The sequence below is a fragment of the Drosophila hydei genome, unplaced genomic scaffold, assembly GCF_003285905.1.
Source record: "Drosophila hydei strain 15085-1641.00,03,60 unplaced genomic scaffold, DhydRS2 tig00000060-arrow-pilon, whole genome shotgun sequence".
NCBI lineage: Eukaryota > Metazoa > Arthropoda > Insecta > Diptera > Drosophilidae > Drosophila > Drosophila hydei.
The window spans coordinates 2,722,335-2,740,529 of NW_022045656.1; positions in this window are offsets into that span (position 1 = coordinate 2,722,335).

Genomic DNA, 18,195 nt, shown 5'->3' on the forward strand with positions numbered 1-18,195 from the left:
TAAAGTTTTACTATTTTTTAATATATTATATATATTTATGTATATTTATTTTATTTATATTATATATATTTATATTTATTCTGTTTTTCAAATATACTTTACACAGTGTTGCTTTTCCTGTAGACTATTAAGATTTGAGTAACTCCTTTTCTAGACACTTTTCAACAGACATTACAATGTTGTTTATGCTGCCAAAATTATGATACTCAGTATTTTAGATATTTTGAAATATATGATCGAAATTCCTGTTTAACTATTTTTCCTCTATGCTAAATACCTGGAGACAGGTCAATGTAGCTCAATTTACATATACATAAGCATATATGATATATATACTTACTGAATGCATAAGCAAATTATTATGTCTACGTATATATATAAAACTTAAATGCGCTGTTCTGCGTCGTTTGTCCTTTGTCTTTCGCCCATTACCTTGGGGTTTCTTCGGCATTTGTTTACCAAACTAGCACTTAACTGGGCTAACAATATACTTAGACGTCGCTGAGGCGCAATACGTATTCTATGCGCTATCTCTTTCCCGACCCACTCCATCTATTTCTATTTCTGTCTCTCTCTAAGCATTCTCATTAAACCATATTTGACAACTTAATTGAGGGCCTAACACAAGTTGAAGTTGTCTTGTTGTCAGGGCCAACAAAACATTCTCACCTCTTGAATGATTAATGCAATTCGATTTTATTAAAATTCGTTGGGTGTGCCAAACAGCAGATTATAATGGACTACCATGAAATTATATTTTCTATACCATTTGATTATAATTAAATGACTTAATGTTTTCATTACAATTATAAAAGCTTTTTATTTTGTTAGAATAAATGTAAAAGTCAGACAAGACCATGAGAATGTAATTGCCTGTAATTTAAGCGGGTCTTCCCATATATAAATCCTCTTTAAGCCTATGAATATATCAGAAAAATCTGTGTAAAGCGCAGTATTTAAGTTTTTTTTTTATTGAAAAAAAAATTGCTCGAGTCGGGAGTGCCCGACTAGGCGAATGCCTGAACCCAGCGCAAAGCTTTTATTCAACTTACATCACAAACAACACGCAGCTGCGCACTTTGTGCAGATGATGACCTAGGGCTGTGCTCATGGGCTTTACTATGGGCAACTAATTGTTGAATAACTATTGTTCCAAATGCACTCTTCTAATGAATTTTTCCGAGTTGAATGTGTGTATGTGTAAAAGCTGAAGTCTATACTATTTAAAATACGTTCTTAGAAATTTGTCTAGAAGCAAGATCCAAAATTAAAAATATTCCAAATCTGTATGTCCATCTCAGGTTGCTACAGATTCAATTATAAATCAAGCTATGTGTTATTCAAGTTGCGTTTAAAAACCCAAGCAAATGATCGATCGAAAAATATGATAGACTTGCATATGGGGTGCAGCAGGAGCATATATTTAAAAATTCCAATCCATATATTTGCTCAATTGAGTGATCTCGTCGTCCTGTTCAAGAATTTAATACCTTATGGGTTCAGCCATACCTCCTTTCGCCTGTTACACACATTTTCGCAGAAAATAAGGAATACTCATGCTTAAATAAAACATTTGATGTATCAATTGTATTAAAATCAAGAATTGTTAAGAACACTCTGCAGGGTAGCTTTCTAGTCTAGTATTCTCTGTGTGCAACTTATGAAATTTCATTTATGTAATTGTAAGCCACACCACCAATATGTAAGCCTGCTTTGATTTCTACATGAATTAAGTTCGATTTGGTAACATCAAATATTCAGCTATTAAATATTATGAAATTTGCAACAATTTCGAAAGTAGCAAAAATGTTGATTTGAATTTAGTGGCGGCCAAAAAATGTTTACATAATCTAATTGAAAATGCAAATACCTTAAGTGCTTTTCAGATTCAATTAAAAATTGCTAATTGTGAGGTAAGCAGTTTCTAGAATTTGGCTTAAAAGTAACGTAATGTGCATTATGCTTATTAAATGCGAAGCTGTCAAGGCACGAAAAATGTCGTTAGAGGAAATATTGTGGTGAAGCGCAAGCATACGAAAAACTTTTCAACAAAGATTTGCTCTTGGTTTTTGGCTAACAAGAAGCAGCTACAAAGATACCACATAATCCACAAACAGGCAGCATGGAACGGCATCAGGCATATAAGGCGTAGGGCAGACAAAGCACTCGTGAATTCCTTGTCCCGGCCAGCGAGAACAAGAGAATTGTGCCAGCTGCCGTTGCTGCTGTTCGTAGTCCTTTCTGTCCGAGCATATTTTATGTATCTCTTTACTGTGCGTCGTGGTGTGGGATATCTTCACACTAAGCTCTTAATTGGCTATTGAAAGCGAGTCGAAAGCAAGGCAAAAACTTTGACTGTGGCTTAAAATAGAAAGATGGATTTTGTTTCCGTCCTGAATTGAATAATGAGCCATTCGTCTGGCAACTGGTATACAAAAGTAAAGCGTAGTTGCACGCCGTCGGCCTGATTTGATTAGTCAGAAAGCGTATTTAATCTCCATAAAAAACGTATATATTTGAATTTACTTTTATTTATACCCTGTACCAAAGTGGATTGATGGGGTAGAAGTAAGTAGAGTAAGTATATCTTGCTTTTTACTCTCTTTCACGTGCTTTCAAACATCGCCTTTCTATGCGATTTTCATGAGCTAAAATAGTCGCCGTAAATATCATACAATTTTTGTTTTCTCTCTCTGCCGTTTCTATGCTAAAGTATATCGCCTTTCTATGCGATCTTCAAGAGCTTTAACGCTTGTATTATTCCAATCTGAGCCCACTTAGATGCTTAGTCTAAGCGATGTTAATCATTTTCTATTGGTTCACACATCGTCAAAGGGTATTTCTTCTTCGGCTTGAATACTAGCCATATTTACTTTTGATTTTCGGCTATTGAACTGCGACGATTCATGTACACACTCATAACTTCTGGCAAATAGAGGGTAATTTTATTATTTGTCTATTAAAATATGTAAACAAAATATATACATTTTTATGCGCATTGTGAATTTATTATAAATTAAATGCGCAATTCGTGTACGTGTAAATAAATAAATAAATTGTTAATAAACGTCAGACTGTCAATATTTATATTAAGTACATATCCATCAGTTTTATGTTTTCGTTGCGCCATAGGGCACTCGATTACTCATACGCCGCACAGGCCCGACAGAGTATTTGTGGGCGAGTGAGTGTGCGGGTGTGTGTATCGATGCTGATGACATCATAAGGCTTTTGCTGTGTGCTTTCTATACCCTGTAGTAGGTTATAAGACGGAGAATATTTATAACAATGCTTCACTAGACTAAGGCATTTGTGATCAGATTTCAATCAATTCAAATATGTTGACCAATAATTAAAGAGTAGTTAGATGACTTTTCGACCTATCTATTTGTAAATTTTGTACTCTCTATTTTTAACTGGACTACTCTCTATGTACTATGTGCTCATGTCTTAACGTAATCAAAGAAATGTGGAATCTCTAACTTTGTGTATACCTTCTTCTATTTTTAAGAGGTATCTCCAAGTCGATCCCTTCGAACCAAGTTACTTTCAGTTGCTTTCATGGGTTGGCTTAATGCACATATAAAATATAATAATACCAGCTATTAGGCAACTTGACGACGCACATAAATAGGCGTGCTGTAGGGCGTGGCAAATGCGTCTAACTGTTATTATGCAGAGAAACCCGTTTGAAAAAATGGTTAGCGTACTTTTCCTCTTTTTGTTGGCCACTTTTGTTATTTTGCTGCACCGTTCTTGAAATTTTCCGCCGTGCGGCGCAAAAACATTTAACGAAAATGCGCGTGAAAATGGCTACAATGTCCACAAGTTCCCATGGGAAGGGGGCTTTGTATTGTGCAAAGGGGGAGGGGCTGATAGGTAGCATGTTGTTTGGACTGCGCTTTAAATACAGTTGATTGCACCCCCATACACAAAGCTAATTATCGCTATACACACGTCCGTTGACAGTCCTATCGATTGGCAATCGCTGTGACTGTGGGCGTGGACTGTGCTGTGTCTGGATGCCTTTCTGGCGCCTCTCTCCGCTGGTGCCCGTGCTCGAGCCCGTGCCGGTGCCAAAGTGTGCTATGATTGAGCGCATACGAAAGTTAGCTCTGCACTCAACAACAGCTGCAAAACTTAACAATGACACGCCCCTTAATACATATGTGCACACACACACACACACAGAGACAGCCATACACATACACATGCAAAGGTGTACCGTGTGTGCCAACTGTAGCATTAACTATAGCTTACAGATTGCATTTTGTGTACACTGAGCGAAAATGCGAGTAGTTGTATAAAGTAGCTCGATATTAATTACGGATTTCCCATTAAAATGGAGCCAATTATGGTTTACCTAAGCAATACATGATACAATGAATATAATGACAAATGGCCTGTCTATTAAATTATTAATATTGCAAACTTAATGGTAATTGAAATCATTTTGAAATATGTGCGTTGATAGAAATTCGATTTAATTGTAAATTTAATTTGCTAAAGTCTATTATTATTTCTTTCTGTTTAACAAATAAAGGTACAAGGGTTTTACATAATGTCAGGGAATAGTTATTCGACCTTTCTCTGTGATTCTCATGAATCGATAATTGAAAATTGAGTTAATTGTATTTTGCATATTGCCTTTAGTAATATTTTTTTTATAGTAAAACTCAAAGCTCCCAAAAAAAAGTCTTATAAGATATCAAATGTTATTTTTAGATGGGTCTTTCGCACAGTGTAGCACCGCCTACGCACAGTTTAAGCGCTGTTTACGTGTCCAGAACGTCAAGTTGCGTGAAATGGATGCTCACTGCAACATTCGTCATACGCACCGTTAACCCGTCCAACCTCTCATGCTACATACTGCATATTGCAGTGCAGTACATTTTTTTATGGAAATTCCTGCCAGCAGTGAATGGCAATGAGATGATGCTGTACACTCTGCAATCCCTAATCATTCCCCAGATAGTCTCCTTGTGCATTTGTTGGCTGTGCGACAAGTTTTTATTGCTGCCATGCTCTTTATTTTGTTGCTTTTTCTTTTAACTCTCCGCTTTGCAGCTCATCAGCTACCATTGGCAATCGCTTGCAAATTGTAAAAGTTTCCAAATGAAAATTTCAATTATTATGCAGCGCTTGCTTTAAACTTTTCGCCCAACAACACAACTGGAATTGCCAAACGCAATTTGCACTTTCCTGGTTGTTTGTGGCAGGTTGCATAAATATAATTTTTTGCCTTTGCATTCAAAATTTAAATTTGTGTGTGGCAAAAACTACAACTGAAGCGTTTGAACAAAAATTAAGCGCATATTATGCATACGTCGCGTTGCCGTGCGGCATGTGTGGCATATGTGGTGCGGTATATATACGTTTACTCGAGTATATGCCACATGGGCGCCGAGTTAAAAATAAATATTCACACGTAGCTCATGAGTAGCTGCAAATTGGTGGATAACTTGCGCAGACCTTAAACTAAAACCTCTTAACATTCATTTTAGATGAAGTTCACTTACAGCTTGTAAGCACCTGCCGTGCATCCTGCTTTATACCCTGTAAGCATCAAGAGTAGCAAGGGAGTTTTCGCTGCTAGATGAATATGTGTGACAGCAAAATGAAGTAATTTCTGCAGCTTTCTATAAAGTGTATGTATTTTGTAATCTGTCTTTTAGATCGTATTACAATCGTATCTCGTTCTATTGTAAATAGTCTCAACATGCACGTAAGTAAGCTACAAGAAAAAGTATCTATTAAAAAGTCAAAGGATAAAATTAAATAGATATAAAGTCGATGCTAATTTACCAAGCCGAATTAGCCTCTGATGGATGTCCAGGTTCAGACAAACTCAGTTAAATTGACTTGATATGAGCCAAAACGGCTTAGTTCACTAGTAAACTTAGCAGACTTTGTTAAAAAAGTTAATCTAAGGTTATATGAATAGGAGTACATATTTATCGACACGTAGTTGTTGAATGTGGAATAGCCACTGTAATTTATCTATCTGATTGACTGTTAAATTATATATTTATCTACTATCAATATCTTTTAACAATACTAGTTAGCCAAGCAAGAAAAAAAAAATAAGATTAGTATCCTTACGTTAAGCACACTCTATTCGAAGTAAATACTGTTAGTCGAATCGCAGATTTCCACCTGCTTTCATTTTCAGCTTAGTCACTGTCTTCGCATATATTTTGCTGTCAAAATGTATGCAAATTGAATTAAATAAGCTGCTGTGGCAGCTGATGGCTTATTTTGAACCTGTTGCGCTTTGATGTTGTTGCTTGTTGCTTATATCCTTTCATGTGGCCCAGATGGTGGGCTATTTGTAAATGTTGCATGCAACGGGGCGTTGCCGTCGAATTTGTCAGCGCCACTTGGCTCGCTAATGAGCTGCAGTTAGTCTTGAATTGAGCTGGGAGGTGGGCAATGGCTGATGGGCGTGGCGTTTTTTGCACTTATGAGCTGTCAAGTGTCGTAAAGGCTCAGCTACTCTGAATAATAGGCCATAAACAAGGCAATAAGCCTCACGACAACAACTTAAAGTCTTAGCAGCCCATAAAAGCCAACCGTCGTTTTATCCCTTTGCACTGAGTCAACTTCTTGTGGCTGCCAATAGTTGGCATTGTTCATTTATAGAGTGGCTAAACTAGAGACTTAACCCAAAGCCATAGGCTAAGCTGATGTGGCTTCACTTTTGTCCAAACAAGTTACACTCAGACACAAACACACACTCGTCCTTTGATCAGTGTCTCGATGGGGTGTGTGCGAGTGTGTGTGGCAGTTACTGTGGCTTTGAAGCTTCTTGTTTATTGTTAAACACACATTGACACAGGTTTGTGGCATTTGACAAGTCTGCTTGTAGCACAATTGCGGGCCAACACTGAGCGAAATCATAATACAAAATACATTTCTAAATCAATAAAATTATATCTTATCCTATATACTGTTTCAGAATTACTACTATCATATCGTGCGCTTGGCCTAACTCCTCTACAGCCTGCTATAATCAATAGTTTAAGCGAATCGTTTCTGGAGTAGTTTTCGTGTTGCTTTAATATTTAATTTAATGAGTTTGTGAAGTGTATTTTTGGATTTTACTGAGGGCATAGTAAATGTCTCCTGCAGATTTCATCCACACTGCCTTCGACAGCTGCCAAATGGCAATTAAATGCGACAGCCAACAGAATTGTGAGCTAGGGTAGGTCCAATATAAATATGTCTTTAAACACCCTCAAGCACAAAAACTCACACAAACACACACTGAAACTAATTTGCATGGACAGCAACGTGCCTGTAAACTCCCCAAAGTGATAAAGACATAAAGAGCTGCCGACTGGAGCTGGCCCAACTGAGTTGGCCAAGACTCAGAATGCGAACTATTTTGTGTAACATAAATCAAGCCTGGACAGACCCCAGGGGCGATTCGGTTGCCCCTTGATGCCTGCCGTCTGTTGCTCTTTGAGCTCGCATTTCGCGCTATCTGAGCAATTAAAAAGCCAGCAATTGGCAGGATTTTTTGCTTTAATACTCGCCTGTAAGCTTGAAGGGAGTATGATAGTTTTTGGTAGCTAGACTTTAACTTTCAGACTTCAACTTGTGCAGTAAAATAATTATATTATATAATTGTGTCTATTGAATACTGAACAGATACTTTAGTTTTTGTTGAAGTGCGCACAAATATCACGAAGTCGGTTACACCCGATTGCACAGCTCTTGCTTACTTTTTCTTTGGGCTTTTCGACCAGATTGGTGCCCCAAAGGCGACACAACTTGCTTGTTTATCGGCAGCCAAGTCAGCCGTTGGCCTGCCCTATGCCAGCGACCGGAAGTGCGCCGGGCCATGAAAATTTGTCAACATTTGCCGCAAAAACCAAAACAAGAAAAAAGAATGAAGAAATCAAATTTTCCTTTTTGGTTTCAGTTTCAGTTTCTATTCTGCTTGGACCGGGCAAAGGACACAAATGCTAAGTGGAAATGACACAGCAGTAAGGCTCATTAGGGCGCCAAAAAAGTAATGCACACACCAATACACACGCACAGTCGCGCGCTCTTATGCTGGAAATCTGCTTCTCCTGTGACAGGCAACGCGTCGTATGTGTAATGTGGCATCAAGCTGGAAATAATTTGAATAAATGAGGCCACAAAGACGATGACGCGTCGCATTCGTCGATAAATATTTTAATGACACTTGCGCGCACTTGAAAGCTTTGTATTATTAATTCTTGCGGCCTTTTGCATTTTTTATGCACGCATCATATTTTCTTGCTTTCTCTGACTGCACATGTGAACACATGAATTTCTAATGTATAGCACGCACTCGCACAATTAACACGCATTAGGCATAGCACACAGGTGCCGCACTCTGTGCGAATGTGTGTGTGTTTGCGTACTTACCTTTAAGCAGCCGTAACTGAGTGCTGTAGACCACTGAAATTTAATATGCCAAGTGCTTTCGAGCACAAGTCGCATAAAACTCAATGGCAAACAGAATTTTTTTCTGTCGCAATGACTGTAAAAGAAAGTTAAGCAAACTACATAGAGTATGCCAAAGCCTTTAATACTCTTTGCAGAACAGCTTCAATACTTCCAAGAATTTTCTTTTATTGATATTTATACTTTATCGCACAGCATTCAATGCAGTTCAATGTCAGCTGGCAGAGTGCTTGAGAAATGGCAATGCAATTTCGAAAAGTTTCTTTTCTTTTCAATGTATTTGATACGAAAATATATTAAGCCTTTAAAGCAATCGAAGCGCAAAGGACGAGACGAGGCGACGAGGAGACCAGGCGACGAGGCGACGAGGCGACGAGGGGACGAGGCGACGAGGCGACGAGGCGACGAGGCGACGAAGAGACGAGGCGACGAGGCGACGAGGCGACGAGGCGAGGAGGCGACGAGGCGACGAGGCGACGAAGAGACGAGGCGACGAGGAGACGAGGAGACGAGGAGACGAGGAGACGAGGAGACGAGGAGACGAGGAGACGAGGAGACGAGGAGACGAGGAGACGAGGAGACGAGGAGACGAGGAGGACGAGGAGACGAGGAGACGAGGAGACGAGGAGACGAGGAGACGAGGAGACGAGGAGACGAGGAGACGAGGAGACGAGGAGACGAGGAGACGAGGAGACGAGGAGACGAGGAGACGAGGAGACGAGGAGACGAGGAGACGAGGAGACGAGGAGACGAGGAGGACGAGGAGACGAGGAGACGAGGAGGACGAGGAGAGGAGGAGACGAGGAGACGAGGAGACGAGGAGACGAGGAGACGAGGAGACGAGGAGACGAGGAGACGAGGACACGAGGACACGAGGAGACGAGGAGACGAGGAGACGAGGAGACGAGGAGACGAGGAGACGAGGAGACGAGGAGACGAGGAGACAGGAGACGAGGAGACGAGGAGACGAGGAGACGAGGTGAGACGAGGAGACGAGGAGACGATGAGACGAGGAGACGAGGAGACGAGGAGACGATTATACTATTAGACGAGTAGACTAGGAGACTATTATACTATTATACTATTATACTATTATACTATTATACTATTATACTATTATACTATTATACTATTATACTATTATACTATTATACTATTATACTATTATACTATTTTACTATTATACTATTCTACTATTCCATTATTTTCCTTAGTCTGTAATTTAATTTGTATTTTAGTGCCTTTAAGAGTAAAATGTATATATATTCATATTATATACGATTTGGATACATAAGTTTAGAGCCTCAAACCTTAAGAATTAATTTAATGCTCACCAATCTCCGTCAATCGCTTAAAAATGTTCTTATTCCTTAAGTATTTCTTACATTGATAATTCAAAAACTCAGATTGCATAAAGACACATGCACATTTATTGAGAATTCCGAAACATCCCGCCTATACAAAGAGTAAACGAAAATATATATTAAATCTATAGCGAACAAAGAAGTCTAGAAGGGCACCTAAAAGAGAAAGCTCATATGAGGGTAACAATGCAATAAAGACACCAACTAAATAAATATTTGGTCATCTTGGCCAAAATTAACTACCCTTGACAGCTGTAATATCAAGTATACTCACTGTGTGCGCAGCCTCGAGCCACAGACGAAATTACGTAGCATACTTTTGTGGGCGTAAATGAGTTTTGAACACAAAGCATTCGATGTAGATGTATATCTAACAATTCACAGTTCAACAGCTGTGAGGTCAACGAAAAAGAAGATTAAATGAAAAGCGAAAGAAAGAACTGAAAAATATTGAAAATATCCAAAAAATTGCTAATCATAAGTTGCCTGCAAAGTGAGAAACCACTCAAGAAACAATAGTTAGATAACTGAAATGTGGCAAGTTGCTCGTTGCTCGCTGCTCGTTGCAAGTTGCAAGTTGTTTTGGCCACTTTACCACGACCCAAAATCAAAGTGAACCAGCAGCACACAGAAACCCGTATAACTCGTGCTGACAAACCGGAAATGAAACAAGACAGCACAGTCGGCAATGGAGAACGACAGCTGCAGTCACGGCCAAGCGGTTGAGTTGGGCACTTCAAGGCACGGGTTGGGGGCGCATCACTGAAGACTCCCAAAAATTTGTGAGTGAACAACTGTCTGTAGAGGGTGTTAGCTATAAAAAGGTTTAAATAGTTTTCGGTGCAAGTAAAATCAATAGGCGCCTGGCTGGCAAGCAGTTCAAGGTTTCAACTTTTTCATGCTCGTTCATTAAGTGAAACGAGTTTATTGGGTTTCTGCAATTTCCGCTTTATATATATATTCGAAACTTAAAATTTGACAACTGACTAACCTCTATTGACTTAATATGCTATATATATATATTATACAATATATATGTAAACTTCTTAAGAGCGTGGCAAATAGGGAAAAATATATAAGTATACAAAAATCTTCTTTAGAGTAAGTATTTGCACCTGTCGGCAAGCGCTATAAGACACACATACATTTTATAGTTCGCTCATTGAGGTTCGGCAAATCCAAAAAACTAAATTTGTTAATAATTTTAACATTTTTTTTTTGGACAGTGAACGGGCATTTTGTAGTCGGGCGCACTCAACTGATACATTCTTACTTGTTTTTATTAGCGTGACGATAATGTTAACCACGCAACTTTTTAAGTATTTACATTAAAATATGTGATTTAATTAATACTGATTGACCAACGGGCTGATGCTCTACAATGTACCCAACCCATTAAAAAAAAAAAAATGTATTAAAAAAAAGCTATTGTGTAACTTAAAACATTTCAACATTCTTCTGAAAAAATATTGCAGAGAATATTTTTTCAATATATAAAAATTAGTTATTCAAATTCTATTTCTGTAACAATAGTTGTAAAAGAATCAGTTTACTTATATTTACATATATATATATCCAAAAAAGGCTTTTCATCTTTCGCATTCTTATTTTCATTTCATCTGTTGATTTTAAACAAAAAGCGTGAAATTTAATAAAAACTCTTCATAATGAACATGAGTAGTTGCTGTTCAGTCTTAAGAAAGCGCTCATAAGATATCACTTAATTAACCCTACAATCATAGCGCCTTTACCCCAACGTCCTTGTAATTTGATTCAAGGTTAAATGAAGTTTTTAAAAATTAATACAACCCCTCGTATTAGTTTGCGTGCCAAAGCAAATTAGAGGAACGGTAATTAGTCGTCGGAGAAGAGTATTTAATAATGGTTATCAACTGCCAGCAGACAAATTCTGGCTTGACTTTGCTTTCGGCTTACGTTGGAAAATAATCTGTGTAAGTATGTATATGTGGCCAACAGATAAGCAGTTGGGCGTTAAGAGCCACAAAGCGCACCCCAATTGCATCGCTCATTTGCACCCCAATATCGGATAGCAACCCTTTTGCAAAGCAAAGAAGAGCTGAGCAAAAAAAAATAGTTTCAGAACTTAGTTTAAGAAAATAGTTTGAATAGCTGGAATCATCCTACTTAGCTTAACTTTATGCTTATTGAACGGCAGCTTAAACGATTCAAACTGTTTCAATTGAAAGCAACGCGATTTGCTTCAATCTATTCACTGAACCCAAGTGCAAACTGCTTTAAAGCCTCGAGGTTGCCGCTAAGAAATGTTAACAAACAGCTTAAAACGGAATTAAAAACAAGTTACTTGGAGCTTGTTGAATGTGATTGACTAGTGGATGTGCTGTAGTTAGCTCTACATATTTTATAAAAATTAAATATGAAATAATTCGTTTATTTATTGAGCTTTATTTAAATAATAATATAACATAACTCATTAAACTTCCTTTAAATTAAACTTGATATATGTAGCTTCTTTAGCTAATTATGAAAAGTTTTTGGTTGTGTTTAGTAATTGATATTTATCGAATTTAACCAAAGCGAACTCATTAATAATTATTATTATTACAAAGACTTTAAATGGTTTCCAAACACCTAAAAAATCTAGCTGTCTATTAATGGGCACTTATTATATAGTCACATATCCTCCATAGTTCGATATACCGCCTCTTAGTTAATTTCGACGAATAGAGGGTATTATAAGTAACGTGCAGCATGCGCCTTGTAAGTTTTGCAGCTGCTGCAAGCAGAAATCACACGCCTCGAGAGCGAACTAGCCTAGGTCCAACAACTAAAAAGAACAAAGAAAAAAGAAACACTCGTAATGAATGGATGAAAGAGCAGAAGGAATGTCGAGAGGATGAAATGTAGTAATTAGAAATGCAAATGATGCGTCAAATCAGAAACGCAGCAGCTCAGAATAAGCCGCGGGCATGCACTGCGGATGAAGCGCATATTAATTGAGCTGCACGTGATGACGGCTGCTGCCTTGGGCTGGGGACTGAAGTAGACGACACGTCCAACTGCGGACACTTCAAAGCCGCTTTGGTAAGCCTTAGTTTAAGCTTGCAAACACGCAGCTAACTGTAGCCTATTTGAATTTAATTGAAATTGAAATTCCTAATGGCCCTGAGATGAAGACCTCAACAAAGGTCACGATTTAGTCATGATTTTTTATGTAACCTACAAATGCGAGAATAATATATTATATTCTTGAAGGCACGCATTCAGATATGCCCCAGAAATAAAGAAATATTAGAGAAAGCTATTCTAGACAGAAATTAGAAAACTTGTGTTTTGCTTGCATTTCAATCAACTGAGTTAGAATACTAATATAATTCCACTATTTAAATTTTGCACGATATTTCCGCACTCATACTTATTTTGCTATCCATATTGAAGCTACTGATTATCTATTAGGTATGTTTGCGGAAAAACTTACTGAGATTAATTTTAAGTGAAGAGAACTATATATAATATTTTAGACTACAACATATAGCGTAATAATGCGAGAGGGAAAAGGGAAGAGATGGCTTAACAGCACTTTAACTGCTCTGCAACACATAAGCCAAGATATATGTAGTTACTATTATTTAAATACTACAAAGAGTTCGCTTATTACTCATTCAGTAGGCAAACTAAGGAGCTTATGCTGTTCCCCAAGACTTAATTATTAATTGTCTACTAACAAACATATAAAGTTTATCATTTTCATTTTCTTTCGACTACTCAATAACTGCTATTAATTTCGTTTATGCGTATTATGAACATGTATAATGAAAGGTTTTTATGTTTTCAGAGAATAACTTCTAGTTAGCCAGATACAAACTTGCCTGTTTAACATTAATGCGCATTTCAAATACAAAACAGCAGCACTTAAAACACGCATACGCAGTGTGTAGCGTGAAAAGAGCGTGAGTGGAGAACTTGGTCAACCGTTGGCAAATCTAATTTGCAATAAACAAACAAATAGTCACAGTTAGCTAACTTTATGCATAGAATAGTGTCAAGAATGTTGTGGCAGACGTATGGGATAAGCTGCAGGCAAAAAGTGTCTGGGAAAATAAATAAAATCGAATTGGAAAAGTGCTCGAAATGTTTGTGAACTAAGCTGAGTATGCAGATGCTGTCATGCCAAAGTGTCATAGAAAAGCGAAACCACAAGATAGAAACAACGACAAACACAAGCGACACACACAAAGCACTGCTATAGTCAGGATGGCAGCAATGAACGACATGCTGAGTACATTTTGCATGCAAAGCAGCTAAGAGACAAACCAAGGAGCGCACAGAAGAGACCGATGCCAAAGGATGTCTGCATCAAATTCCAACTAAGTACCGCAGCATAAGTTGTGGCGCCTTCTCACAAGCTCTCAGTTGGCAAAGAGATTGTTATTAATTTGTGAAATTATAATACAAACACAGGGCGAGCTAACAGATTGCGGCTAAAATAATATTTGCATACCATTTGCCTTGCCAAAAGCTAACCGAAAACCAACTACAATTGCAATGCACTCGGCCAGTACTCAATGCAAATCAAATCAAAAACTGCTTGTCAAATTTACTTCTGCTCCTCCACTAGCCTCACACACACTTGCGTCTATTAGTTGTGTTTGTAATTGAATGCTATCACTCGGGACATATGTCTATGCCTATCTCCCTCCCTCACTCTCCGTCCCTCTCTCTCGCTCTGTGTATACTTGACGTGCAATTGCGTGTAGCGTTAAATGGTGGCCTGCAGCAGCAGCAGTTGTTGCCTGTTGTCAACACAAAATGGCGCCTGTATACGAGGAAATATCCGAAATAGAATCGCACAGGCCAAAAGTGCAGCGATGTTGCATGGTTGACTACGAGCTACCCTGTTTCAGATAAATAGTGATCTATAATTAGTTAGCTACGGCCAATATAAGTTTGCTGATTGAAGGAAAAAAGTCACTAATAAAAATATAGGCTTAGTGTACTTCAAATATAAATATGATGATTTGCTTGTTACTTCTGGTCGCTGCTGCAGCTTAATTATAAATTTGCTTACCAAATCTTGTTTAACCCCTCGTTTAATTTCCAGCTCACTTTTCTTTTTATTTTTGTCCTTTTTGTGCTTCGCTTCAATTATGTCATAATCTCTATTTCGTCTCTTTTACATTAAATTAAAAATGGATTTTGCTAAAATGTATTTAATAGGCAGAAAAAAGCATGGCAGACCTATCAAATACTATATATTTTTGATGAGGATGACGAGCTCAGTCGATTTGGCAATATCCGTCTATCCATAGGTATGAACGCATCCATCTCACAACTCATAAGAGCTAGAGTCTTGGAAGCCAGAGTCTTCAAATTTAGCATTTAATTTTATATATTTTTTACATAATTTTGATTTGTTTTATAAATGGATAAATTTAAGCTCAGTTGAAAACATAGACGAAGCTCAGAATTATTCAAATACAATATGGAGTTCATCTGCTTTTCTTCCTTTTCTTTTTTAGCTATATATAAGCTAAAGAAACTATTTAAGGGTATCGCCTAGTCTCGCACTCCCGGCTAGAACTTTTTTACTTGTTTTCCTTAGTTTTTTGCTTTATGCTCTGTTCTTTGCGGCTGGCTTGTCACATTTTCACTACACTTCTCGCTTTTCTTGTTTGATTGATGAATAAGTAGCACGCTGCGTATTTAAGTGCGCTTCGGTCCGTTTATTCTTAAGTTTGTCGCTTGCATTAATATTTAAATTATTCAGTTGCTTCTCGCTTTGCCTTTACTTTCAACAACTGAGACTTGCTTCTTAGTTATTCTGTGCATTCTTGATAAAGACTTAATCATCAACAGCAACCGACCAACCTCTGCCAACTGCAGTACAGGGTATAGCAGCAACTGTGGCGCCTGCATACTGCAAATATGTATTGACGAGGCTGCCTAAAAGATGACAGGTTCAATTTGTGCGAGGGCCCGCAGCACATGTCAATAGACAGACCGCGCCAACGCCGCCAAACATTGATTTATGCATGTGCGTTTATTTGGTTCAGGAAGGGCCAAGAGGAGGCCAGTGCTGTAACCGGGTGGGGGGCAATGCTTTGCAGATGGTCAGCACTGACTGATTCAGGATAGTTGTTAACACTTGAAAGCTGTTGCGATGGTTGGTGTTGTCCTCGTCGTGAATTACAAATTGTCATGGCGTTAAATTGAAAATGTCAGCAAACAAAATGAATTGTTGTCGGCACAATGGAAAAAATTGTACCAAATATTTGGTTCAATTTGTTTGCAACTGAAAGCCTTTCAGTGGGCATTTCATTAATAATTCAATTGGCGCTTGAAGAGAATGGGCCTAATTAATGCAAAGCAATTAACGTAATTTATAAGCATTGCACAAGCTCGAACACGTACTCTTGTACTTCACTTCACTCTGTGCCTTTGTGCCACTGGCCAGGCCAATTATAACTAGAGAGCAGCATCGCCTGTTGGGATTGCTAATCCAATCGATGAGGCGTTCTGCTTGCTGCCGCTTTCATTAGTTAATTCGAGTAAATCACTCGAATTGGGCACTAGCTAGTACAATATGCCCAAGGCCTATTGTTATACCCTTGGCCAATTAAAAGTTGGTTAGCTAGGGGTCTACTCTAGTTCACAAAAGCTGCGACTGTCTAACCGATACGCAGAAGATATATGGGTTAAATCGTTACTCAAATAATGAAACTAAGTACATTTCTGTAGCATTTCCCAACTTTACTAAGTTAAACAAGTCAAACATCCTCTTGATCTGTATATAACTTTACAGGATATATCGTATTTCTACATATTCTACATCACGATTCAAGCCGTTTTCGCTTGTGTTTTGGCCTTTGACTTAAGTGGCAAACATTTATTTGCTGCATTGTTCGTATATTAATTAATTAGCTTACATGGCTCAAGTCAGAATCGTCTTAAATTTCCTTAAATTATAATGCAAGACGTTTTAACGCAAAGCAAACAACAATAAATAAAGCTTTAGAGACCAGCTGAAAAGCTGCGGTAGCTTTCAATAGGCTCACTGCTGATAAAGGAATTATATACGACAGCATTGACGAGCGTTTGCACTTCAAGATGTTCCAAGCATCTGTTTCACCTGTCAAAAGTGCGCATAAGTCTTGATAAGTATATCGCTATATAATGTAATCAAAATTATATTCAAACTAAATATTTTTGTGTGAAGTATTTGGTAAAATATTTCACTGGTTGTGACAAATAAAATCAATTTAATTTTTTCCAAAATATAATAACAAATTCAGAGCTTCAATTACTTGAAATAGTTATATATTGATAAATAGATTAGGTATATTTTAAACTCTTGGAAAAACGGATTGTGCAAACATATTTTCGGCATATTTTTACTTTACTTTTAGTTTAGTTTACTTTTAATGAATTATTTTAATAGATTCTATTTAAAAAGCATTATAATTTCGCGAAAACGTTTCACAGAACACGAGTAATAAAAAAACTTTTCACTTTTGTCGCGGTGGCAAGTATTTGAGCCTCTAAATATGCAGCACACTTTTTGTGGCATGCTGGGCCTCTTGACTTGTTGTATGTGTGTGTGTGTGTGTGTATGTGTTTGGGGCAGTCAAGCGCAATAAATTCTCACAATTGATTTTGTGGTGGTTATATATTCCCTGTACGGCTCACGGCATACTCCCCGACGCCGTTCTATCAAAGTAGAAAGGAAATTTTTATTTTTACTTATTTTGATTTGATGCTTAAATGTTTTATTCATGGATGCAAAGACGACGGCGGCGGCGACGGCGACGGCGACCCACGAACTGCCATTAACATATTTAAGCATTAAAACAAAAAAAAAGAAAAACAATTTAAAAATTCTAAAATGCTTTCAATGGAATCACACACACACAATACAGACAGAAATACAAAGCAAACATAAAACGCACATTTGTTGGCTGTATCATAATATAAACATTTGTAGCACTTGGGCAAGTTTTATTATTAACTTTCCAGATATTCTAGAATCATTTATTTGATATTTAATTATTTTAATTTAACAGCAATTTTATTTTGGTAAACAAATGATTTCCGTTTTGCTGCTGTTTTGTTTATGCGCCAAGCAACATGTGAATTATAAAAGGGGCGGAGAGTTAAGGAGAGGGCAATTGCTGGGAACTTCTGGAAAAGCTGCTTAGTCTGCGCCAATTGAGCGATAAGCGGCGCATTAACGACGGAAATTTATTGCCAGATTTCATAGTTGAGATGAGCTGCCAAATGCGCTGAAATCACAGCTGCTGCTGCTGCTGCTGTTGCTGCTGATGATGTGGATGTTGCTGTTGTCTTTGAAATTTGTAATTTCCGCTGTGAGCGACACTCGACGAGGCCTCTGGGGCGAGGTGGCAAAACTTTCATT